The sequence below is a fragment of the Silene latifolia genome, chromosome 6, assembly GCF_048544455.1.
Source record: "Silene latifolia isolate original U9 population chromosome 6, ASM4854445v1, whole genome shotgun sequence".
Lineage (NCBI taxonomy): Eukaryota > Viridiplantae > Streptophyta > Magnoliopsida > Caryophyllales > Caryophyllaceae > Silene > Silene latifolia.
Window position 1 is genome coordinate 42468375 of NC_133531.1, and position 27230 is coordinate 42495604.

The window sequence follows — 27230 nt, forward strand, 5'->3', positions numbered from 1 at the left end:
ACGATTGGTCGAATGGGTTGGGTTGGGCCTAGGAAGGCTGAGTAAACGATCTAGGAAGACCGAGTTATGAAAACCGACAATTGTCTTGTACAAACTATTCCCTAACCTTGTTCAGGTTTCACCCTTGGCTACACGTAAGTGTATTATCCCCAGCGGAGTCGCCAAACTGTGGACATGGGCCACGGGGGCGCTTGGGAACAAGCGTTTGCATTTGTGGAGTCGCCACCAATTTATTGTGGAAAATTGGAAACCGTTCGAATACCTCGTGTCATGTCAAGACACAAAGTAGTGACATGAACACTAAGCACTCGTTACCCTTAGCATTCTATGTCTAGAATGACTCTCGTGGATGCCAATGAATACGGATGTTCACAGAGATCTGGAGTAAGGGATGAGGGTACATATTAGGAAGCTCTTTTGATCGAACACCTAATCCCGCCCGCCTCGATAGCGGCCTCTACTAATGATTCGGGAAAATCGTCTATACTCGATATATTGTCGATTATATGCATGCAATGCAACATCCAAGTTTTGATCCTAACATGTGAGAATTAGGCTATGTCGGTGAACAATTAATTTAGCATACAATTGAGTCGAAGTAGGGATTTAGATTCAATTACATGTGGAAGCATACAAACAATGCGATAAAAGAAATACAATAATAAATACAATAATTACAACGGATTAATGATTTATGTCGAAAATACCTTTAAAAACGGATAATTTGGGAAAAAAGAATAAATAAATTAACGAACAGGAATTAGGCGATAATACGAATAATAGTAGATTAATACGTAAACTAATTAAACTAGGTCAAGGCAAAACGGGAGTTCATAGACAGAAATCAACCTGGAGCAGTAGCAGTAGACTGCGCCCTCGGAAGAGGCGCAACGATTCTTTGCGTCTGTTCCAAGGCTGAGTTCTGGCTGTGAAGCCGAAACTGCAAATAGTTAGTATTCGTGGGTGAAATTTAATGATTTATTACGATATATGACTCGGATGAAAGTGATTTAATACTTTAATTACATGTGAACGAGTCATAAAAACGATAAAACATGGATGAAACGAATGTAAACGAATTAATTACATGAATGAAAGATTGATTAGTGACATGGGTGATTTAATTAGGGTAAATATGACGAATTAATGAAGAACTAATGACGGACAAATAGGTGGGAATATATCAAAGATCGAATTCCAGAAACTCAATATGAAAAAATCGAATCTCTACAACCCGGATTGATTTTAATGACGAAAACCCGCAAATATTGGATTATAAGGGATTTAAGTCGGGATTTAACGATGAATTATATACTAACAGTGATTAACAATATGTTGAATTATTAGAATTATCATGCTTAAGTCGTCATATGAACAATGAACAATAAACGAAAGAAAATAACAAAACAAACGAATTGACAGAAGACGAAGGAAGAAGAAAGGAAGCAGGAACTTCGGCAGCCTCACGAAGAGGCGCAGCAGGTGCTGCGTCCCTTCGAAGAGGCGCAACAGTTGTTGCGTCCTTTATCGACGTCTGACTCCTGGTAATCCGTAAAAAAGGGTTTTTAACATGGTTTTACAAATCGGTTTTTAGAAGTACTTTCGACATAAACCTTACAATATGATTATAAAAAGTAAATAACAATAAACAAAGAAGGATTTACACCCTCAGACTTACATGTTTAACGAAACGAGATGAACTAAGTTTATGTTTTAGTGATGTTCGACTCGAATGTAACGAAAGTGCCCTCGTAAGAGGAAAATGATTAAGATTAATTAAGGTTGATTATGGTGGAGTTGGTCAAATTGGTCGGTCATGCAAACGAGGCTGGTACTCAGAAAGATCCGAGCTTACGTGGTCGAAAGTTCAGGCACGTAGACGCCAAAAAGTAAGAACGTGGTCTAGAATGCAAAGGGAGAAGAGAAGGGCGGACACTCGCGTGAGAAATATGAGGAGCGAAGGCTCCTATTTATACTAATCACGTGGAGGAATTAGGGTTTTCGGAGAGACTTTGGAAGTGAATCTCGAAAAGATATGAAAAGATACAAAAAATACGCAGAAAAGGACTTGAGAAGAGGCGCAGCAGGCACTACGTCCCTTGGAAGAGGCACAGCAGCTGCTGCGTCTGTTCCCAGGTGGTTTCCTCCTGCGGAAGAAAGATTTCCGTGTTTAGTTTATGGAATAACGGGTTAATCTTATTTTCATTAATATTTTGTGTGAATATTACGGGAAATTCTTTACCAAAGATTAAAAGATTGTGAAATATGGAATATAAATATCCGGAACATTCTAGAACATTCTGACTCGGGATTTAGCGGTTATCAGAAAATGAAGACGGTTTTAGGCCCGGACTCCAAATGTACTCTAATTACTGTCAAAACGACCGTATCAGCGCGTATATGACAATTAAGAGGTAGACACCAGTGTTTGAGCAATCACTTGACGATAAACTTACGAACTGTCACAAATCGTTCCGCGTACCAAACTTGCGGCCCAATCATCACCGGGTGGTTTGCGGGAGGTGCAGAAATGAGGTATCTACACTAGACCAAAGCACTATTTATAACTCCACAAACAACTGTACAATTAGTAAAGAGGCAAGTAAAGGTCGGATCCCAAGGGACGGGAATTGAGATGAGATTTTCAATTGCAACTAGCGGTGTCTAGGGGTGTCACAATTTGGGGTTGAATAGAAGATCACTAAACTAAATAGCAATGAAATTAAACAAGCAAGATGATTAAAAAGGGGTGTAAACAATTGATAAAAGGCACTAGGGTGTCATGGGGTTATAGGGGATTCATGGGAATTGGTCATACAAACATATTCTCAAATTATAAGCAAGCAATTATTGTTGTGATGGATCGAGTTGGTTTATGTCTTACAATCCTAGGAAAGTTTGGGTCCCGGAGCCGAATCGATTAGATTGTATAACACCTACAAGTCGACTTAATCTTCCCTACTCAACTATATGCATGGTCTAATTAGACTCGAGTTGGTTTATGTCTTACAAGTCTCATTGAAAAGATAGGTGATGGGTAAAAAATGCAAGGATTCATAGGCTCGCATTTCATCAAACATAACATGTGCATAAGTTGAGATCACAACAAGCAAGCAAATAAACTATGAAAACATATTAATTTAAGCATGAATCATCCCCCATGTTGGTTTCCCCTAATTGCCCATTAACACTAGCTAAGGAAACTACTCACTCATTATCATGTTGAACATGCTAGCAAGGTTGTCAATCATACCAACAAAGTTAAACATGATGAATAAATGAAGATGATTAACAATAATTAAAAAGGGATTGAGAGAATTATACCTACTAATGATTCCAATAATAAAGCAAAGAATAATAGAAGTACTTGATTGATTGGAAGGTTGTCAATCTCCCAATAATATCCCAAATAATCTTCAATTACCCAAAATGAAAGATGAACAAAAGAGAGTTAAGGAAATGAGATTTGTATTAAGACTTGATTAAATGTTGATTACAAGATTAAAGAGAGATTAAATTGATATAAACTACACTAGAGATTGCTAAGAAGAACATGATTATCTAATTAGACTAATGGGGTATTTATAGTGGGGATTAGGTACACAACTTAGGGTTTACTAAGGGCTTAAATGACGATTAAGTCCTTGAGGAATCGCTCCTCTCAGAAAAATATGCGAGTCTCCTTTTTTCTAGTCTTTCCCGAGGTATGCGCATCCTTCATAAAACAAGTAGAAGACGGATTAGCTGTCACACAATCCGAGCGTCCAGATCACGGGACGGGCGGATTGTCTTCTTGTTGGACGAGCGGATTCGTGGGGTGGATGGGCGGATTGTGGTGGTTTTGGACGAGCGGCCTTCTGAGGAAGACGCTCGAATTGCTTCTCTTGGACGGGCGAATTGTGGGCAATCCGCTCGGATTGTAGATCAGCTTCTTCCTTTCTTCTTTTCTTCGTTTGTCTTCATAAAATCCTTGAGGATTTCCTCGGGGATGCAAGGATCTTTTCTCATCATTGCCCATCTACTATAGTATGTACAAAGGCCTTCTAGTCTTGTCTTCTCTTTGATGCTTGGTCATTGAATTCAATAAATTTAGCTTCATTTTGCCATGAAAATGCAAGGTTTGCACTCCTTTCTTACCAAGGGATCAAAACCTCAAAGAATATGCAAAACAAAGGACTAAAGATAATAAATGACCCAAATATGCACTAAAAAGCATGGGAACAATGCTAATTCGGGGACTAAATATGCTCAAATTATGGTCACATCAAATATCCCCAAACTGAACCTTTGCTCGTCCCGAGTAAAGAGGTGACAAAGACTAGGACCGTTATTTAAACTAACCTAATAGCATAGCCGATATGAGACAATTAGCGGGTCTCACTCCGCCCCTTCAACTCACAACAAGACAACCATAAGGTAGGATGCCTTCTTGCAAGGCAAGGTGGGTCTTGCCAAAATGGCGACACATCCAAACATTAAAGCACACAAAATTAAGTAATGGATGCATCTACAAAAGAATAGCCACTTTCCTCATCTAAGTGTCGGAAATTATCTACAAGGGAAGCAATTCAAGGGTACACACTCCTTCATAGATGCAATTCCTTCAAACTACTAAGCCTAGAAGGATACCAATAAATTACCTCCAAGTTGTGTCAAGCTAGAGTACCTTTGTCCTCAATCTTTAAATGCTTTTGTCAAGAATAGACTCCCTATGATGTTAGAACCACTGGAGGATCGCGGAATTCCCCCTCTTGCCTAGACAAGAAGAAGGGTTGTCCCCTCTCTACCATGCACAAAAATGAATACGATGGATAAAGGGATCGATAGAAATTGAGTTTCATTTGGGAGTTTGCTTTGTTGTTGGTTTTTCCTCCCAATTTCTTGTGGCATATAACATTTGAGAACAATTTCTTGCCATTTCTTTTGATTTTTGGCATTTCAACACTTGACAACTTTTCAACTTTTTGCATTTATTTTTGAACATTTTCAAAGTCACCCCAATTAGTAACGAGGGTGCCTTATATTTGAAGCATAGGAGTTTTCATTTTTGTTACTCCTCTTTTCTTTTGATGCATTTTGCAAACTTTTTCTTTTCTTTTCTTTTCTTGAACTCAAATTTTTGAACAATTTTTGTGCCCATTCCCTTTGATGACAAAATATATGGTAGAACATGGATGAATGATGGTTTCATGGTTTCAAGGGTCACCTTGGAATAAACGGTAGCCAAGAAGTTATCACACCACAAGGTACTCTTGACTAGGCCTTAATCCATGGGTCAAAGGATACTAGCATGACACATCCTAGGGTGTTTTACAAGTATTCTAACAAACAAAGTCTTAAGAAGAAAAAGCATCTACTAGGGCCTATATACACTTGTCAAGCTTCCTAAGTAGACGGTTTCGCAAAATTTTCTAACATGCAACTACATGCCATGATGCAACTAACATTTATACATCCTAATGCATATGATTCTACCAACTAGTATGCCAAATAATTCTAAATGCAAGTCCTAAATTCACATTGTTTATACCGCATCAATCAAAATAAAGCCACATAATCATTAACATAAAGAGGAAAAAGGAGATTGGAAAGATCATACCATGCGGTCTTCAATATCCTTATGTCTCGGATGTGGCATTGTCGATCAATGTGAACAAGGATAGACAAACATAATATATATACAAGCCTACACTACAAAGGAAATGAACTTGTTTTTGGATTTTCAATTTTTCAAATTTTGTGATTTTTTCGAAATTTTTGATTTTTTTTTTTTTTTTTGAATTTTTGAATAAAAGTTAATTTAGAATTTCCCATCCCCACACTAATATGGGCATTGTCCTCAATGGCCAATATGATAGGAAATTATGCAAGTATGATGCATGAATTCTATACTAAATACAAGCTATATAATCTAATCTACACTACATGATGCATGGGTTTTTGTTTATGACGGAGAGCGTAATTTAGATTACCTCCCGTTGCGTATGCATGTACTTCCCCAAACCGAGATAGACATTATTTCTAATGTCTTAAATTAGGGGTAGTTCATGCACACAAGATGCAATGCATGAAACTAATTGTTGTCATTTTGGATTTTTCAAATGGGAACAATAAAAGAACACCTAAATGGGGCCGAGGTGTTAGTCCTCGTGTTGCTAGGACTCTCCAACTACGATCAAGATAAAAATAAAGAAAACAAAGAAATAATTAGACAAACCTCAAGAGGGTAGGAGCCTCCAAAGTTTGCTAGTCCTCCACCATATCATCATTTTCCTCCATAGAAGCGGACTCATCTCCACTCTCATCTTCACTTCCATTTCCTTGCTCACTTCCTTCATCATCTTCATTAGCCTCTTCTTCTTCATCTACCTCTTCATCAACACCCTCATCATCAACAACCTCATCATCGGCATTCTTATCTTGACCCGGTCTTTCACCCATAGATGTGCTTGGAAAGAAGACTTCCCTATCCGCCCAACTAGGCAAAGGACATGAAGAATCAAGTAGTCCTTGCCTAGCTAAATGAAGGAGGGGTGGATATTGGGCCAAGTATGCATCTACTCGATCATTGTAAGCTTGTTTATGCATCTCTTGCATAAGTAGAGTCATGTAGTCATTGCCCACTTCAACGTCTTTGGGTTTGAACTCTTGATATTTTAATGGATAGGGTGGTGTGACAATGGAGGAGGAGGGCTCTTCAATTTCGCCCCTTTGTTGACGGATGATGTACTCGGCGCCCTTGGAGAGTGGAAGAAGGTAGTTTGTTCGATGAGCACTTAATCGACATATCTTGGAAGGCAAAGTGAAAGATCTAGCATCATTGGTTAGCCACCCATAGTTGGTGTCAATAGATTTATGCTTGACCCATTTGTACTTGTAAATCATGACATCCATGTCAATGAGATGACCCCCTTTGATCGCCACATAGGTGTTACACTTGTTGAAATTTGCGTCAAAGTGCTTGGCCAAGAGAGTAACTAGACCTCCATTTAAAATATGAGTGGTGCCTTCCTTACCACAATCAACATTGAGCCATCTTTCCACCAAAAGCCTTAGAGCATTGTAAGGCTTAGTGAACTCCCTTCCAACATTTAAGGCCGACTCAAGTAGAACACAATCGAGCTTTGTAAAGTGATTAGTGCCATTTCTCGCAATTATAGTATTCCCGATGACCTTGTGCCATACTCTAATGCCCGGATGGTGGACTAATAGAGCGCGACACGCATGAAAGCTCACAAATTTCTTCCCGGAAATCGCCTCCCAAAGAGGAGCGGTGTCATACTTTTCGGGCATCTTGTGATAATATGGTGTATCACTAAGGCCTAATGCTTTACTCAAAACATCAAAGGTGATGCGACTATTCACATTGGCAAGGAGAAACTCGATGTATTCTCTAGTCTCTACCTTAGTCACTTTCAATGAACTTAAAAATTCCAAGGTAAGGGAGGGGTATGTCAATTCTCTTGTAGTAAATAATTTTCCCAACCCCATGGCTTCAAAGAAGGCTTTTGTTTGTTCAAGGACACTCAATTTGTTCAAGGCATCTTCACATATGAATTTGGTGGGTAGAATGGCTTTCTTAGCATACTTGGCAAATGTATCCCTATGGGAGTTAGAAATGAAAATTACCTCCGGATAGTTTGATAATTGAGCGATTTCCGGCGTTGTTGTTGTTGCTTCCAAGGGAGGATCTTGTTGTTGTCGAACTTCCAAGTTTGCATTAGCAACCACCATAGCCATTGAAGCTTTCTTTTTTTTTTTTTTTTTTGGTGAAAATGTGAATATCATTGAAATCAAATAGAACCACCATACATCATTCCAACCTACACTCAAACTAATCTTCTTAATCTATTACATTAATTTTGTGTAACCAAGCCAAACATTTCGATCTCCCCTTACCAAAGTCTCCTCTTGTCACTCTCCAACTGACCAGCTTCTGTACATTCTTGACAACCCAAGCTGGCTGCAAAATGTACATCTCCACTCTACTCTTATTCCTGCATTCCCAAATGTGGTAAATAAGACCTGAAATCGCTGCCATAACCACCTGCTTTTGCAACAGGGAACAGCATCTCCACCGAATAAGCCAAGCCACCACATCTCCCTGCCACTGAATCTGTAACCATGCCTGCAGTAGCAGCACGCACTGCAAGCTAAATGGGCATTCAAAAAACAAGTGCCTATGAGTTTCCATCTGCATCCCACATAAGTAACACAGACCAGCAGTACAAATACCAAACGTATTCATCCTATCTTGAGTTAAGAACCTTTGTTGAACAAAAATCCATGTACTGAAATTATGCTTGGGCACACAAACTCTATTCCAAACTATAGGAGCCCAATCTTTCTTCTGACATGGACCAAGAAGCCAAGTATAACCCTTCTGAATAGTGTAGTTGCCATCCCACGCACCATTCAAAAAACCAGGCTTAAGCAGCTCCTTAATCTTACAGATTTGTCTCCATGCCCAGCTGGAATTCTGAGAAGGCTCATATAACCACCAATCACACTGCTTTATATATATATGATGAACCCACTGAACCCAGAGACTCTCCTTTTTACTGTGAATCCACCACGCATATTTGCCAAGAAGAGCAGCATTCCACAGAGAACAATTAACTATGCCCAAGCCACCATGCTCCTTTGATAAGCAGCAGGTCTCCCAAGCCACAGGAGGAGAATGCTTGTACTCTGCAGTCCCTGCCCATAAATAATTCCTGCAGATGCTCTCCACCTTATGAATCACTCCTTTTGGTAACAGAAAGATCCTAGCCCAATACACATGCAACTGAGTAAGGACAGCTTTAACCAACACTAGCCTCCCAGCATAGCTAAGATGCTTAGCTCCCCAACATTGAAGCTTTCTTTGCTTGAAGGCTTTGTTGCCTTTTTGAGAGTGCCTTTGCCTTGAGTGCCTTTGTTGCTCCTTTTGTCCTTGTCATTGTTGATTATACCAAGAAAAGATTGAAAATCTTCAATTTCTAATTATACCCAAATCGATTTTAAGATGAAAGGATTTGTCTTTGTATTTCAAAAATCGACTCAAAGGTTGAAGATTTTGGTGCTTGGATTGATTATTATTGCAAAAGGAGTGGTTAGTTGTTGTTGTAAGGAAGTTTGGATTTGATTTTGTTGAATTTGGTTGAGGAAATTTTATTTTTGGTGATGGAGAGGATGAGGGTTTTGGGGTTTTGGGGTTTTATGGGTAGTGTTTGAATGTTTGAATGAATGAATGAATGTGGGAAGAGGTATTTAAAACACCCGAAAATTTCAAAACTGCAGAGGGAAGACGAGCGGATTCTGCTCAATTTGGCTTCAGGAAAACTCGCCTAAAGACGAGCTGTAATACCCCGTATTTTATATAATCAATTAAACGGATATTATTATATATTAATTATTATACATTTTATATTACTAATTAAGTCGGGTTAATTGTTGAGTCGATAATTACGTTAAATTATTTTACTTGACTCGAGTCGTATCTATCTAAGTTAATTAAGACGGGTTTATATGGAATTCGAATTGTGAGCTAACCCATTTGAGTTGGCCCAATAACTGTTCAGCCCAAATTAATCCTAAACCCTAACCCTAATGGTACCCTACCCAACCCGCCTCCCTCCTTTCTTACTCCCTCAACCCGCCTCCCTTCTTCATCAACACCAAATGACAGCCTTTCACGCAATTCGAGAGAGAGAGAGAGAGTGTGTGTGGTTGTTGATGGCACAACAGGGATGAGCTAGGGACTTTTGTCGACAACCGTGGGTGGCCCTGGTGGCGGTTGTGGCGGCAAAAAAAGGTAAGAGCAACCCTTCTCCTCTGTCTTCATCATTTCTGTCGGGTTTTGGGGGTTGTGCGTGTCTTGTTGAGGCGTTTCTGGTGGTTGTTGACGGGGTATATGGGTAGGGGGGTTAGTGGCGAGTGTAGTGGTGGTGGTTATGGTGGTTTTGGGTGGTGATAGTGACGGTAAAAGGCGGCAGCGACAGGGGGTGGCAAGCGGGTTATAATGCGGGTTTTCAGACGGGTTTAGACGGGTAGGTTTGGGGTGGCGCCACCGTGGACTTGGGGGAGGTCGAAACGGTGGTGCCACTGTGTCTCGGTGCGTGGTTTGGCGGCGAGCATGACGGTGGTGGTTTGGCAGGGGATAGGTGAGAGTTGCGGTGGTTGTAGGTGGAGAAAATGAGGCGCTTGGTGAGGCGTGGTGGTGAACCAGGCCAATTAGCAGCCCTGGTTCGACTCGCGGCGGCAGTCGACCAGGCTGGTGTTGGTTGTTGGTGGTGGGGTCGAAGTGGGGAGCAAGTGCGGTGGTTGTCACGGTGGTTAGGTGGCGCGTGGAGTCGGGAAACGGGTTGGAAACCGTGGTTGGGGCGTGTATTTAGTAGGTTGATTCGTTTCTTTATTATTTAAGTTATCGTATTCTTAATTAATTAATTTATTTCCGAGTTATTTAAATAATTAAAGACGGGTTTAAGTCGGGTTGTTGAGTTGTTCAAATGTTTGATTCGGGTTTTCTTAATCGTATAATTCGTTTAATCTTTTAATTATCTTATTGGTTATTCAATTTAATTCCCGGGCCAGTTAAATAATTCATGTCGGGTTTTGAGTCGAGTTTGTTAAAAAATGGAAAAGCTACTATATCGGGAAAGTCCGTTTTAGGAAGTTCTATTTTTAGTAACTTCTATTTTGGGAACGGGAATAGTTAAGTAATTGTTTATCATTTAATTATCTTTCAGAGGGCGAATTGTCATGAAATATTACGGGACACCCGACTATTCGACTGCAGTACTGAGGTAGGGAAATACACTTGACTTATTATCGTTGTTGTTGAATTGTGTTGACTTGATTTATGGTTGTTGATTTATGTTATGATTCATATACGGGAAGGTGATTGTCTGAATTGATCGTATTGAATATGATATCACAACATCGGGTAACCGGCATGATTTTATGATTTCTCAGTTCAATGATATATATATATTGTGTTGTATTAATTTTTTTTGAGCATTCATATGCATTGGAGATGGAGGATGTTGTGGTGATGTGGTGTGGTGATGATGATGTTGTGATAAGGCCCAGGCGGGTTCTGCAGACTTGCCCTGGTGTCCTCAACAAGCGAAATGGCGGATCGGCTACGGTCGATATATATAGTCTACCGGGGATCGGTATGGCTGGGCGTTCCGGGTTATGAGTTATGAGACTGGTTATGAGATATGAGTTGAGATGGAGATGGAGGTGACGGAGGAGCATGCATATCATATTTCTTTGTTGTTTCATTGTTTTCCCTACTCAACCTCGTGGTTGACCCTGTGTATTCGTGAACACCTGTGATGACCCAAATATTGGCGAGCAGACTTGACAGGTTTAAGAGATAGAACGGGAGCTTGGTGGGCGTGAGACACTGGATCAGAAGACTTAGTAGCTAGATCATGATCTAGAAGACTTTCACTTTTATTTATGTTAGTTCTTTGTAATTTGACGTAAAAGAGGTTTTGTAATAATTAAGTTAAAGTAATTATATAATTTTGCCTTGGAGTTTAATTTGTTATTCACTACCTCGGGAAACCGAGATGGTAACAGTCCGGTTTATTAGGGAATGTCTTGCTAAAGGCTCCTTCATAAACCGGGGTGTTACAAAGTGGTATCAGAGCGAACGATCCTCAGGCCTAAACCAATGAATCCAATGAACATAGGAAGAGTCTGAATAAAATGAACCAGGGATAGAACTGTTAGGAGCCCACTAAGGTAAGGGATGAGTTAGGGGCCCCCTCAAACCGAACCAGTGGCCCTCTCAGTTAGATCCGGAAACCCTGAGTGTATATGAGAGAAAGGGTAGAAAAGTTGCTTGAGGTTGAACATGAAATTCATATATCGTTGCCTAAGTGTTAACTGATTGATACATTGATTATTGCATAATTGAGTTGATGTATACCTTGCGACCCATATATTCTAACCATTTTGCAGGATAACGCTACGGTAAGTATTTTGTATGAATGATGACGTGATCATATGATGTTGTGGAGATGAGAAATAAATTTTCGAGTTCAGGTTAATAATCAATGAAGTGTTGTGGTAGTCGTGAGCGTGAAAATAATTGCGAATTGACGATATACATCTGGGTGGATGTTGAATGATGTGTTTATAGTACTACTATGTCTAGTAATATGCGGTTATGTGATCCCGAAGCCATGCTAGTATAGTCTTGTGATAGTAATAAGAAACACTATTGAATTGCATGTTTTTAGTCATAGCAATCGGGATTTAGATATAAGGAATAGATCGAGATGCGAAAGGATTCTATGGGGTAGATGTTACGAAATACACAGTGTGAGATTTAAGTTAGGATGAGTTAGTATCGATAGTATGGTTGTAAGAGTTTGGACATAGAAAATGAACGACTTAGTGCTGAAACTCGTTTTGTTTGATTTTACTCTTTAATTGATCTTACTGCCATTTCGTTCTGTTTATTGCCTATGAATGAAAATTTTATGAGAGATAGCCTCGTGAGTTAGTGTTCATTTGGCGTTGGTTTCATGATTATATGATATACGGATTAGGAGTAATAAATATTTTAGTGAGCTGTGGTTAGGAAGTTCCTATACAGTGATGTTTTGACCAACGATTTTGTGAAAATCCTCATTTAAATTGTATTAATAATTTTTGCATAATTCCAACTCCATCGACCAGAAGATTCGCATATGTTTTCAAATTGATAAGCCACGAAAATTTTTGATGTTTCTATATTAAACGGTAGGTTTTGCAAACTGACCCAAGTTTTGGACCAATTGCTGTCACATGTTTGTTTGGACCAACTGAGTTGTAAAATTCTTTAAAAATGGAATTCTTATGCTTTAGACCTAATTCTTTTTCCCCTGTGTTTTTAACTCTCCGTGTTTTATAAAAATAATATGAATCAAGTTTTAATCGAACGGTTATTTATTCGTGATCTTTGAAAGTTACAACGTGAATCATGACTTGTAAAATGTGTGTTCTAGGTTGAGTTGTCATACAGTTGTTTGATTAATTCATGAGCTTTAGTAATGTGAATTTATAATGTCCTTATATGATGATAGTAGCAGGCATGTTCAGTAGTTATGTATCTTAACCGGTGATAAAATTAAAGTTTAGTTGATAACATTGTTGGCATGATAGTATGAGTGAAATTGAATAGCTTAATTTGATTCTTAATCGAGGGTGAAATATTTTATACGAGTCCAGTTGTTTGCATATTTTATGCTTGGCATGTTATAATATCTCTGGTGTGTTCATCATATTTGAATAGTGGTCGGATATATATAAATATAAAACTATATTGTCATATCTTGGTAAAGTTGATGGCGTTAAATGTTAATTTAATTGTTCTAATATACTCGCATGAATAATTATAATAATTATGTTTAAATGTTTACACATGGATGGTAGTAATGAGTATGTCTAAATGTTCACACATGTAGAATGTCATCTGAGTTCTAATGTCTTTTATGTGAGTCGGTGTGCCTATAGTTATACTTATAACTTTCATTTCATTAAATTATTTCAGTTGGACCTAAACCTATAACATGATAATAAACAGTGTTGTTGTTTCTTATTGGATATGTTCGTTAATATATTGTCATTAAATGCTAAAGTGATTATTGCAATTGTATGGGCGTGATATAAAGGAAACTGTTTGATATAACACGACATTTGGCATATCTATATTCGCGAGTCGTTACTATCAATTATATTATAATAAGGATTGTTTATGATAACTATGTTGACAATTATAATGGGATAACCCTTTGATGATTCACATGATATGCATTGGTTCCAATGATAGTCGTTCATTAGTAAAGATAGGACTGAAACGAATAAGATGAACCTGTAAATTACAATATATGAGTCGACACCTAAGCTCGTTTTGTTTGAAGGAATTGAATTAAGTTTATCTGATTTTGAGTTTCGTAGTAAGCTGTAAATGGATTCTATGGACGGCTCTGTTATAAGATTTATGTTAGGAAGGTTAATCACCGTCCGGTATGAAAGTAAAAGTTTTGAAAATGAAGTTAAATTTTGTCGTGTGAGTATAAATTCGGAATGAGATTTCCAGCCAATGTCTGGTGGTATGGTTCCATGATATTTGCTAGTCTGGAGGAATAAACTAGAACAGAGTCACAAGTAGTGGGTTAATTTAGTCATGTTGTTCGTTCATGTAGCGAATTGGTGGGTTGTGGTTAGTTACGAATGGCAAAACGGGAAATGTAATGTGGTGATTTAAGTGAGTTATGTGTTAACACGGTATGTTGATATTAGCATGATATGTAAGGGATATTTGTAAAATTGGTGTAGTTAAATACATTTAATCTTTTATGTCATGGTGTTGGGTGCAGTTTAAATATATTTAATACCAAGAACGAAATTTTATGTACGATAGTCTTGTATGTTAACTTTCCAATATCGCTGTTTACTCGCTTGTTTGACTCGACCAATAAGTTGTAAAAAAAAATTTTTGCCAATCAATGTGCATTCGTCATTCGTGAATAAATCCCAAACCCTTTGTTATGAGGATTAAAAATATTTCTAGGATGATAAGTACTGCGAAACTGGTTGTCTTCATTTTTTTTGGCGATTCTGTGTCTTGACCTAAATCTGTACAATTATGTAAAGGAAAGTCAGACTAGACCTATTAGGTTATAAATTTTCATAAATCGATTTATTAAGTTTTGACCCTAATTCTTTTCTTATGTTGATTGATCCCCTATGTTCTAAGGTATGAGATTACAATGATTGGTGAAATGAATAATTACTAATGATTTTTACTGGTAACGGTAGCTTCCTTGAGAGAGCTTGTATATTGATTGTCTTTGGTAAGGATTAGTTAACTTGAGCGTGGGTTGTGAATCTTTTATCCTCTTTCAGTGGTTAGCAGTAGTTTGAAAACTTTAGTTATAATAATGAAGGTTACGAGGACGTAACCATGTTTTTAGTTGGGTAGGATTGTAAAATCTTGATGTTTAATTTGCACTTGTTTGTAAATTGTAGTTTTGATCAAGTTGATGTTTCGTTGTGAGTTACCTATGCAGATGAGTTCTATATGTTTTGTTCCTCCTTCTGTTAGTTGGTTGATGTGTAAAAGGAAAGTGTAGTTAAACTACTGGTATTGAGTTATTTGAGTTTGAGATCGGAATTTAGATGGAAGATGACGGTGTCCTCAAGTGATTATTTAGTTTTTATACATTTGTGTTCTCAGGTAGTTATTAGTTGCAGTTAGTTGGGTTAAGTAAAGACGAGTTAAACTTCGGGACGAAGTTTATTTTTAGGAGGGCAGAATGTAACATTTCGTGTCTGTTATGTTTAACTGATGTGTCAAAAGTGTGTGTTAACGGTGTTAGAAATGTGTGACGTCCCTATGTACGATATACAATACCCTTCTGATGTTTGAGTACGGGAGCGAACTTCGGGACGAAGTTCATTTTAAGGGGGGAAGACTGTAATACCCCGTATTTTATATAATCAATTAAACGGATATTATTATATATTAATTATTATACATTTTATATTACTAATTAAGTCGGGTTAATTGTTGAGTCGATAATTACGTTAAATTATTTTACTTCACTCGAGTCGTATCGATCTAAGTTAATTAAGACGGGTTTATATGGAATTCGAATTGTGAGCTAACCCATTTGAGTTGGCCCAATAACTGTTCAGCCCAAATTAACCCTAAACCCTAACCCTAATGGTACCCTACCCAACCCGCCTCCCTCCTTTCTTACTCCCTCAACCCGCCTCCCTTCTTCATCAACACCAAATGACAGCCTTTCACGCAATTCAAGAGAGAGAGAGAGTGTGTGGTTGTTGATGGCGCAGCAGGGATGAGCTAGGGACTTTTGTCGACAACCGTGAGTGGCCCTGGTGGCGGTAGTGGCGGCAGAAAAAGGTAAGAGCAACCCTTCTCCTTTGTTTTCATCATTTCTGTCGGGTTTTGGGGGTTGTGCGTGTCTTGTTGAGGCGTTTCTGTTGGTTGTTGACGGGGTATATGGGTAGGGTGGTTAGTGGCGAGTGTAGTGGTGGTGGTTATGGTGGTTTTGGGTGGTGATAGTGACGGTAAAAGGCGGCAGCGACAGGGGGTGGCAAGCGGGTTATAATGCGGGTTTTCAGACGGGTTTAGACGGGTAGGTTTGGGGTGGCGCCCCCGTGGACTTGGGGGAGGTCGAAACGGTGGTGCCACTGTGTCTGGGTGCGTGGTTTGGCGGCGAGCATGACGATGGTGGTTTGGCAGGGGATAGGTGAGAGTTGCGGTGGTTGTAGGTGGAGAAAATGAGGCGCTTGGTGAGGCGTGGTGGTGAACCAGGCCAATTGGCAGTCCTGGTTCGACTCGCCGGCGGCAGTCGACCAGGCTGGTGTTGGTTGTTGGTGGTGGGGTCGAAGTAGGGAGCAAGTGCGGTGGTTGTCACGGTGGTTAGGTGGCGCGTGGAGTCGGGAAACGGGTTGGAAACCGTTGTTGGGGCGTGTATTTAGTAGGTTGATTCGTTTCTTTATTATTTAAGTTATCGTATTCTTAATTAATTAATTTATTTCCGAGTTATTTAAATAATTAAAGACGGGTTTAAGTCGGGTTGTTGAGTTGTTCAAATGTTTGATTCGGGTTTTCTTAATCGTATAATTCGTTTAATCTTTTAATTATCTTATTGGTTATTCAATTTAATTCCCGGGCCAGTTAAATAATTCATGTCGGGTTTTGAGTCGAGTTTGTTAAAAAATGGAAAAGCTACTATATCGGGAAAGTCCGTTTTAGGAAGTTCTATTTTTAGTAACTTCTATTTTGGGAACGGGAATAGTTAAGTAATTGTTTATCATTTAATTATCTTTCAGAGGGCGAATTGTCATGAAATATTACGGGACACCCGACTATTCGACTGCAGTACTGAGGTAGGGAAATACACTTGACTTATTATCGTTGTTGTTGAATTGTGTTGACTTGATTTATGATTCATATACGGGAAGGTGATTGTCTGACTTGATCGTATTGAATATGATATCACAACATCGGGTAACCGGCATGATTTTATGATTTCTCAGTTCAATAATATATATATATATATATTGTGTTGCATTAATTTCTTTTGAGCATTCATATGCATTGGAGATGGAGGATGTTGTGGTGATGTGGTGTGGTGATGATGATGTTGTGATAAGGCCCAGGCGGGTTCTGCAGGACTTGCCCTGGTGTCCTCAGCTGCGAGCTGGCAGATCGGCTACGGTCGATATATATAGTCTACCGGGGATCGGTATGGCTGGGCGTTCCGGGTTATGAGTTATGAGACTGGTTATGAGATATGAGTTGAGATGGAGATGGAGGTGACGGAGGAGCATGCATATCATATTTCTTTGTTGTTTCATTGTTTTCCCTACTCAACCTCGTGGTTGACCCTGTGTATTCGTGAACACCTGTGATGACCCAAATATTGGCGAGCAGACTTGACAGGTTTAAGAGATAGAACGGGAGCTTGGTGGGCGTGAGACTCTGGATCAGAAGACTTAGTAGCTAGATCATCATCTAGAAGACTTTCACTTTTATTTATGTTAGTTCTTTGTAATTTGACGTAAAAGAGGTTTTGTAATAATTAAGTTAAAGTAATTATATAATTTTGCCTTGGAGTTTAATTTGTTATTCACTACCTCGGGAAACCGAGATGGTAACAGTCCGGTTTATTAGGGAATGTCTTGCTAAAGGCTCCTTCATAAACCGGGGTGTTACACGAGCGTCTTTCAGTGAAGACGAGTGGATTCTACAAGTAAGACGAGCGGATTCCCTTAAAGACGAGCGGATTCTTTCAGACGAGCGTCTTCTCAGCTAGGACGCTCGGATTCTCTAACAGACCAAAATTTTTTATTTTGCATCTCATTTGGACGGACGGATTCTCCCACAAACGCTTGGATTCCTATAGGACGAGCGGATTACCCAGAAGACGCTCGGATTCCACCTGGTCTACCCGGATTCAGGACCATCCGTGCACTTGCATATCCCGTGTCATTTTCATTCCTCAAATCCCGTGTTCTTCATTGTAGGGGCACTACAAAGGCATGAATAGCCTAGGAAATTGCTATCCCCACACTAAGTTAAAGCACTACACATCAATAGAATCATTAGTCCCTCCCTCACTTCTCTCAAAAATGATGAATATCTTGATCAAGGCACAAAAATCCAAAAATGACAAAAATGCAATGTAAGAATTAAAATGCAAGTTAGGGAGTTAGAAATATTTATAAATGGTGGTTTGGAGAGGACTCCACCAAACTCTCATCCTTAGAGAGATGTCATGGGGGCATGTCCAAGGTGTTGTTGATGTTACTCAACACCTTGAAGAAGTGGTCAAAAGCTTGTTCATTATCATGATAAAGATCCTCAATAGATCTTTGCACTTGTTGTCCTTCATGTTGGTCTTGATCGATAGCATTACCAATGTAGGGATTGAAAATCCCTTCAAACTCATCGTCCCATAGACCACAAACTTCGTCTACTTGATCATTAAAAATCTCTTGAGTTGATAGAGACAACTCTCCTCCTTTCTTGTCTTGGCCAATGAGGCCATCCTCTTCACTTGTCATGGGTGAGCTTTTCAAGCTCTCTTTGTTGCAATTCACTTGCTCTTTTGATGGAGCATCATCAACTTTCTTCTTCCATTGGAATTCCGACTTCTTCCTCTCATCCTTTCGGCTATAATGATCAACTATAAAACATGGTTCATGCAAACGGGGAGCTCTCATGGTCTTGTCAAGATTGAAAGTTATGCTCTCATCTCCCACTTCTAGAGTGAGCTCTCCATGCTTAACATCTATTACCGCACCCGCGGTGTGCAAGAAAGGTCTTCCTAGAATGATTGGAATATTGGAGTCTTCTTCCATGTCAACAATGACAAAGTCCACCGGGATGAAAAATTTTCCATCTCTTACGGGAACATCTTCCCATATCCCTAATGGTGTCTTCGTTGATCTATCGGCCATTTGGAGTGTGATATTGGTACATTTAAGCTCTCCCGTCCCAAACCTTTTACTTACCGAATACGGCATAACACTCACACTAGCCCCTAGATCACATATGGCTTTGTTGATCGTTGTGTCGCCAATGGTACACGGTATTGAGAAGCTTCCCGGATCTTTAAGTTTCGGAGGTGAACTTCCTTGAAGGATTGCACTACTCACCTTAGTGAAGGCGATAGTCTCAAGCTTCCGGATTGACTTCTTTTTCGTAAGGATGTCTTTCATATACTTTGCATAGGCCGGTACGTGATTGATTAATTCCGTAAAAGGAATCGAGACTTCCAAATTCTTCACAATTTCCATAAATTTTCCAAGTTGGTCATCAAATTTGGGCTTGGCTTGACGACTTGGAAAAGGAAGTCTAATCACAATGGGTTCCTTCTCCTTGGCCTTTTCTTCATTTTTCTTTGAAACTTCTTCTTTTAATGGTTCTCCATCCTTGGAGTTTTGCACAACTTCTTCTTTGTCACTAGCTTCCACCACTTCATCCTCAACTTGCTTCTTCGGTGCTTCATACCTCGTACCACTCCTCAAGTGAATGGCACTAACCATTTCATGTCTCGGGGGATTACTTTGAGGTGGTAATTGCCCCTTTTATCTTTGAGAACTTGAAGATGCTAGTTGAGTCAATTGGGTTTCCAACATTTTGGTGTGGACTAGGATGTTGTTGATGGTGATTTCCTTTGCTTGACTATCCTTTTACATTTGAGTGAAAAACTCTTGTTGATTCTTTTGCATTTGGAGGACCGCTTTCTGAACATCAAAACCTTGGTCATTTTGTTGATTGTATGGAGTTTGATTTTGGTAACCTTGGTTTTGGTTGTAAAAGGGTCTTTGATTTTGGTTTCTCATGGGAGGTGGGGTGTATGTTGGTTGAGGGTTTTGAACATTTTGGCTTTTGTATGAGAGATTTGGGTGGAATTTGGTGTTTTCATTGTAATAATTTGAATAAGGGGTACCACTCTTGTATGCTTGAAAAGCATTCACTTGTTCATTTGTTCCCCTACATTCACTTTGGTCATGTCCCAAAGTTCCACAATTCTCACATATCCCACTTGGGATTGATGAAGATGCCTTCATGGCATTAACATGTTGCTTTGGTGATTTTGAGGCTTCTTCAAGTCTAGCCATAACTTTTTCGAACTTCAAATTGATGGTATCAATGTGAGCACTAAGTTGAGTAGTAGAGTCCACTTCATGCTTTCCCCCTCTAGTAGTCTTGCGAGGTCTACCATATTGTGAATTATGGACCGCCATTTCCTCAATCTTGTTCCAAGTTTGATTATCATAAACTTCGGTGAACATACCTTTTGATCCCATGTTGAGAATGTTTCTTGAGTCTTCATAAAGACCATTCCAAAATTGTTGTACCAAGAATCACTCGCTAAGTCCATGATGAGGACATGAGCGACAAATTCCTTTGAATCGCTCCCAAGCTTCATACAAGGATTCTTCATCTCTTTGCTCAAAGCCCGTAATTTGAGCTCTTAGCATGTTAGTCTTTTCCGGTGGGTAGAACTTTTTGTAGAAAGCTAGAGCCAATTTCTTCCAAGAGTCAATTCCGAGAGTAGCCTTATCAAGGCCTTTCAACCATTGTTTTGCGGTGCCAATTAGAGAAAAAGGAAATAAGACCCATCGAATTTGGTCTTGAGTTACACCGGTTTGAGAAATCGCATCACAATAGTCACAAAAAGTCTCCATGTGAGAGTGAGGGTCTTCACTAGGCATCCCCCCAAATTGGCTTCTTTCGACTAATTGGATAAATGCGGATTTGGCAATGAAATTTCCGGTTAAGTGTTGTGGTGTGGGAGTACCATTGGGTAGGTTCTCCTCGGTTGGTACGGAATGTGATGAAAATTTAGGCATTGTGGGTTGATTTTGTGTTGGATTTTGTGTTGGGTTCTCCTCACCTTCTCTTGCAAAAGGATTGACGAACTCAATAGTATTTGGTTGAATATCTACAACCTCACCAATACCTCTCAAAGTTCTCCTAGCAAGTCTTCTATTGTTTGTCAAAGTCCTTTCAATTTCGTGATCAAAGGGTAACCAGTTACCTTGTGATGTTCTAGACATGCAAAATATCAAACAACTTGAAAATATTTAGAACAAACCTTGAGGAGTTTTACTTCCCCAAGGCAAAGAAAGACACAAGTAATAATAATCTAAGAAAATCTAAATCAAGTTAACACCATCCCCGGCAACGGCGCCATTTTTGGTCGGACTCTCTTTGGAGGTTTAGTTTTCGGTACTTGTCGTTAGGAGCACCTAGACCAAAACAGTATTTATAATTCCACAAACAACTCTACAATTAGTAAAGAGGCAAGTAAAGGTCGGATCCCAAGGGACGGGAATTGAGATGAGATTTTTAATTGCAACTAGCGGTGTCTAGGGGTGTCACAATTTGGGGTTGAATAGAAGATCACTAAACTAAATAGCAATGAAAGTAAACAAGCAAGATGATTAAAAAGGGGTGTAAACGATTGATATAAGGCACTAGGGTGTCATGGGGTCATAGGGGATTCATGGGAATTGGTCATACAAATATATTCTCAAATTGTAAGCAAGCAATTATTGTTGTGATGGATCGAGTTGGTTTATGTCTTACAATCCTAGAAAAGTTTGGGTCCCGGAGCCGAATCGATTAGATTGTACAACACCTACAAGTCGACTTAATCTTCCCTACTCAACTATATGCATGGTCTAATGAGACTCGAGTTGGTTTATGTCTTAAAAGTCTCATTGAAAACATAGGTGATGGGTAAAATGCAAGGATTCATAGGCTCGCATTTCATCAAACATAACATGTGCATAAGTTGAGATCACAACAAGCAAGCAAATAAACTATGAAAACATATTAATTTAAGCATGAATCATCCCCCATGTTGGTTTCCCCTAATTACCCATTAACCCTAGCTAAGGAAACTACTCACTCATTATCATGTTGAACATGCTAGCAAGGTTGTCAATCATACCAACAAAGTGATACATGATGAATAAATGAAGATGATTAACAATAATTAAAAAGGGATTGAGAGAATTATACCTACTAATGATTCCAATAATAAAGCAAAGAATAATAGAAGTACTTGATGATTGATTGGAACGTTGTCAATCTCCCAATAATAACCTCAAATAATCTTCAATTACCCAAAATGCAAGATGAACAAAAGAGAGATTAAGGAAATGAGATTTCTATTAAGACTTGATTAAATGTTGATTACAAGATTAAAGAGAGATTAGATTAATATAAACTACACTAGAGATTGCTAAGAAGAACATGATTATCTAATTAGACTAATGGGGTATTTATAGTGGGGATTAGGTACACAAATTAGGGTTTACTAAGGGCTTAAATGACGATTAAGTCCTTGAGGAATCGCTCCTCTTAGAAAAATATGCGAGTCTCCTTTTTGCTAGTCTTTCCCGAGGTATGCGCATCCTTCATAAAACAATTAGAAGACGGATTAGCTGTCACACAATCCGAGCGTCCAGAGCACGGGACGAGCGGATTGTCTTCTTGTTGGACGAGCGGATTGTGGTGGTTTTGGACGAGCGGATTCGTGGGGTGGACGGGTGGATTGTGGTGGTTTTGGACGAGCGGCCTTCTGAGAAAGACGCTCGGATTGCTTCTCTTGGACGGGCGGATTGTGGGCAATCCGCTCGGATTGTAGATCAGCTTCTTCCTTTCTTCTTTTCTTCCTTTCTCTTAATAAAATCCTTCAGGATTTCCTCGGGGATGCAAGGATCTTTTCTCATCATTGCCCATCTACTATAGTATGTAAAAAGGCCTTCTAGTCTTGTCTTCTCTTTGATGCTTGGTCATTGAATTCAATCAATGTAGCTTCATTTTGCCATGAAAATGCAAGGTTTGCACTCCTTTCTTACCAAGGGATCAAAACCTCAAAGAATATGCAAAACAAAGGACTAAAGATAATAAATGACCCAAATATGCACTAAAAAGCATGGGAACAAGGCTAATTCGGGGGCTAAATATGCTCAAATTATGGTCACATCTATTTCAACCAAAAAAAGGAAAAAAAACGGAAAAAAAAATAAAAAGAAAAAAAAAGAAAAAACGGTTGAAAAGAAGGAAAGCGGGTTCTTACCTGTAGAATGATGGGACTTCCCAAATAAGGAAGATCGCGGTTGGCCTTTCTGTTATCTAAACCAAGAATGATCTCTCCTAAAACTAGGCATGTTGGGCTCTTGCGCAGCTCCATTTGTTCAACTAAGCTCGGGAAACGGGGATCTCCTCTCATCTCATCGTCAACATGCCCTCGAAGGACATAACAACGCAATAGACAGAACCCAAACGCTCGACGTCTCGCAACATAAGAAATAGAAGGGTCTTCCCTATTTATGAAACGATGAATGAAGTCAAGCATACGGAACCCTTTTGAGGTCACAAGACGTTCCACCTCAGCCTTGGTCAACCCGAGCAAATATCTAAACTTTACTTTTATATCCTTGAGAGCTAAAGGGTATGACGGGTAGACTCTCCGGATCCCATCCTCCAATAGCCGCTATTTCTTCAGGGAAAGGACGAATATCGCCTTCGGGAAAGACAAATACATGGTAATTTGGGTCCCAATATTCGAGGCACGCATACAAGAAAGGCTTTACAATCACTAATTTGAGACTCAAAATTGATCCCAAGTTAAAAGCACCTATGTCGTGTTTCTCAACGTTCGTGAACTCATTCGTCCACTCCTTGAGACAGTTCTCAAAGGCATCCATAATTTTGAAAATTTTTTAGAAGATATGGGAGCAATTTCCTAATTTTAGTCGAGGATTGACAAACTGGGGAAATGGCGCAACACCTGCTGATGCGTGTCCAAAATATGATGTTTTACACTTTATTCTACACGCATTTCAGAGCTCAAATGTGCAATATATGCCATTATCTCCCTATTTTCCTCTACTTTCGTGTTTTTGTCTATTATTGCAGAAATATGAAGAATTGAGCGGAAATCGAGCCAAATCCGTCCCTAAGTAATTAACATTGCATTTGACATGAAGTATTGACTCGAGGAATGAGCTTGGTGCGCGTTTCAAGACCTAAAGATAGCAAAAGCATGGGTGCGTACGAGTTTTACAGGCGAAGAAGCACTTCACAATATTGCAGCCTGCTTCAGATGGCAATATCTCGAGTTCTAGAGCTGATAATCCAGTGATTCCAATTGGAGGTGAAAGCTTATCCTCTTAGCTTTCCAACGCCGCGTAGAACGCCTGATTTGACCAAGGAACGAAGAAATGGCAGCTGTTTTAAGATCGGTGCGCGCTGCAGAATTCGTCAGAATGCACTACTGTACAGCAACTTTGGTCGATCGACTGATGCTTATGGTCGATCGACCAGAGCACGAGATCAGAAGCTACTGTTCAGTATAGGTTGGTCGATCGACTGAGCAACATGGTCGATCGACCACTCCACGAGCTGATACGAGGATTAAAAGACCGAGATTTATCAAGCCCATGAGTTATTAGGTTTAGGAATAATAGCTGCGTACTTTTCCTATATAACGCAGAATGAACATTGAGTTTTGGGATCAAGTTTTTGACATCTAGTTTTACATTCAGTTCTTTATCAAATAATTAGGGTTCGGGATATTGCTTTCGTTCGTTCTTTTAATCTTTCCGTTACCATTCATCTTCGCGGTATTTTCCTCTGCTTATTTTCAGTTTCATTACTTTATCGCTCATAGTATAGAATTGTTAATTAGTTCCCCGAAACCATAATCATCGTTTTATGCTAGCCTTTTGTTTTATCAATTTAAGCATGAATTCTTCTGTTTATTTCGTTGATTTTATTGTTGCCTTTAATTTTAGTATGAGTAGCTAAATTGCTTGTGCTAGGATGTAGGGGAATTATAGTGTAGGCGGCGTAGAATAAATTCGGATCGAATCGCATGTCACGATCGATCGATCGCTATGCGTGGTCGATCGACCCGACCACGTGAGGTTTTCCTTTCGTTTTAATTGTTTTAATTCTTAATTCGACGAATCGAGTGCACACGACCAGTTGAATGTTTAGGATACGACCACCCATTAGATCGAGAGATAGGGACAGTTGTTAGATCACCAATTAAAATGACTAAACTATCTTTGAGATCGAAAGATAGGTAAAGTTTAGATGATTAGTCACTTTTCAGGACGAGAGTCGTATTAGTGATATTAGGGACTTATAGCGAGATCGAAAGATGCTATTTGTTAAGAGTGGACCGAGAGGACCTCTTTATTTCCCGCCTCATGTGTTTTGATTTAGACCTGTTTAGTATGCTGCCGCCGAAACTATAACGAACCGACCATCCTAGTACCTCGTTTATTCTTGATATTTCATTAATTTACTTTTCTTTTATTGTTATTAGTTATAGACCAAATCGATCAAACCCCCACACAACTGTTACCTTAGACCAGATTTAGACAATTGAAATTCCCTTCCTCCCTGTGGTTCGACTCGTGCTACCACTAGCTTCTGTTAGTTTAGCTCGGAATTATAAATATTATTTTTGATACTAAACGACGGTATCACCTGCTGCGCCTCTTCCCCAGCCTGATTTCCGTGAAATTCAGATTTGGATCTTTCCTTATTTGTTTTGGCTATAATTTCCTATTCCTATAGGATATTATTTTGGTAATTCCGTCAAATTACCAATTTTTGTGTTTCCTATTTTATTAGGTTCGCTTTTCGAGATAAAATCAACATTTTCGCCAAACGAGCACACTTACTCATTTTATTTTATTTTATTTTTTTTCTTTTTTGGAAAATCATTTCACTCCTCAGTTTCACTACATTTCAAACTTATACATTTCTTTTAATATTTTTTTAGGGGGTAGCCCTCCCTACCGTCCGGTCATTTCTGGCATTTTTTGCTCATTTTCGGGCACTTTTTTTACTTTTTCTCATTTTGCGCTAATTTAAGCCACATATATATTACATATTTTACGTGCAAATTCTATGTAAATTTCGGTAGCATGACGGCACAAACCGTCATCTACCAAACCTGGTTTTAAGCTAACCTGCAGAGACAGCAAACAACCAGCAGCAAAGGCACTCAGGCCATCATATATATAACCAAAATACAATATGTACATCAAATTGAGGGCTCGCGCCCAAGAAAAGTCCGAAAATGAGGTTCAAATGTACAAAGTATATACAAGACGATCAACAACAAAAAGAAGAAGGACAGCAACTCCTGGTCACCACTCATCTTAGCTACGGTCGCCTCGAGGGTAGCGATCTCAGCATCTCCGACCTCCAACTCCCTCAACAAGCGAACTGTCTCCTCTCGGGAATTCGCCAGGTCGCGCTCCAGGTCACGCTCCCTCTGCAAAGGAAATGCCTCATTTCAGTCAACCATTTCAGAAACAAGCACGAGAAATTACAACAAAGTTTGAATTGAAAATGAAGAAAAAAGAGAAGTTCATACCTCTCGCCCTCGGCCGCTTCCAAGTGCCTCGACGGCCGTGGCCCGCAGCGGGTTGGCCATCCTCCACAACGCCACGTGCCGAGACGGCGCCATCTGCATTTCAATAAACAAAAGGTTTTTCAAAAGGAACGAATGCATTCTTATGCAATAAACGAATGTATTCCTATACATTGGGAATAGTGAAAGACAGCCGAAGCTAGGGCTTACCCTCCACACTAAGTGCTGCCAATCCTCCAGGCCAGCATCCATCACCTCCTCGCCGAAGTCACGAATCTCCAAGACCGTCGTCATCCCAGCCGCGTCGGTGTACTCAAGTGTCTCCGGGTACGCTGGGGGCTCGACGCCTGCCACCTCGATCTCTTGCAAGGTTTTCAAATAATCCTTCATTTGACTTGTTCGTCATTTGTCAAATCAATCCAAAAGGGAAAGTAAAATACTTACCACGATCGGCCAGTATGCCAACCTTTGGTGAACGAACTCGGAGTACTCCTCACCAAGAAGGAGAAGAGTGTCACCGCTAGCATCCGCCAAGTCAGCCTCTCTCTTGGCGTCAGAAGGCTCCCTAAACATCGTCCGTGGAGGATCAATGGGAACCGTGAAAGTGTCATGAGAGCACTGACGAGTCAAACGCTCGCCGAGGTACCACACAGGTCCCATGGACGTCCTCAGTTGCAGCCAATTCGAGCTCCTGAGTCGAACTACCTCAGCCACGAAGGCCAGAGCGTCAGGATAGTCCACCCAAGGTCTGAGCACCCACTAAAGACAAGTAAACGAAAGGTCATTCCT

General features: G+C 39.7%; 1 non-coding gene across 1 annotated transcript; it reads left to right on the forward strand.

Annotated features, from left to right (window-relative positions):
• The first annotated feature begins 20404 nt into the window (after nt 1–20404).
• LOC141588829 (small nucleolar RNA R71) lies at nt 20405–20511 on the forward strand. Its single transcript, XR_012519799.1, has one exon. It is a non-coding gene; the product is annotated as a small nucleolar RNA R71 (small nucleolar RNA).
• Nucleotides 20512–27230: the final 6719 nt, after the last annotated feature.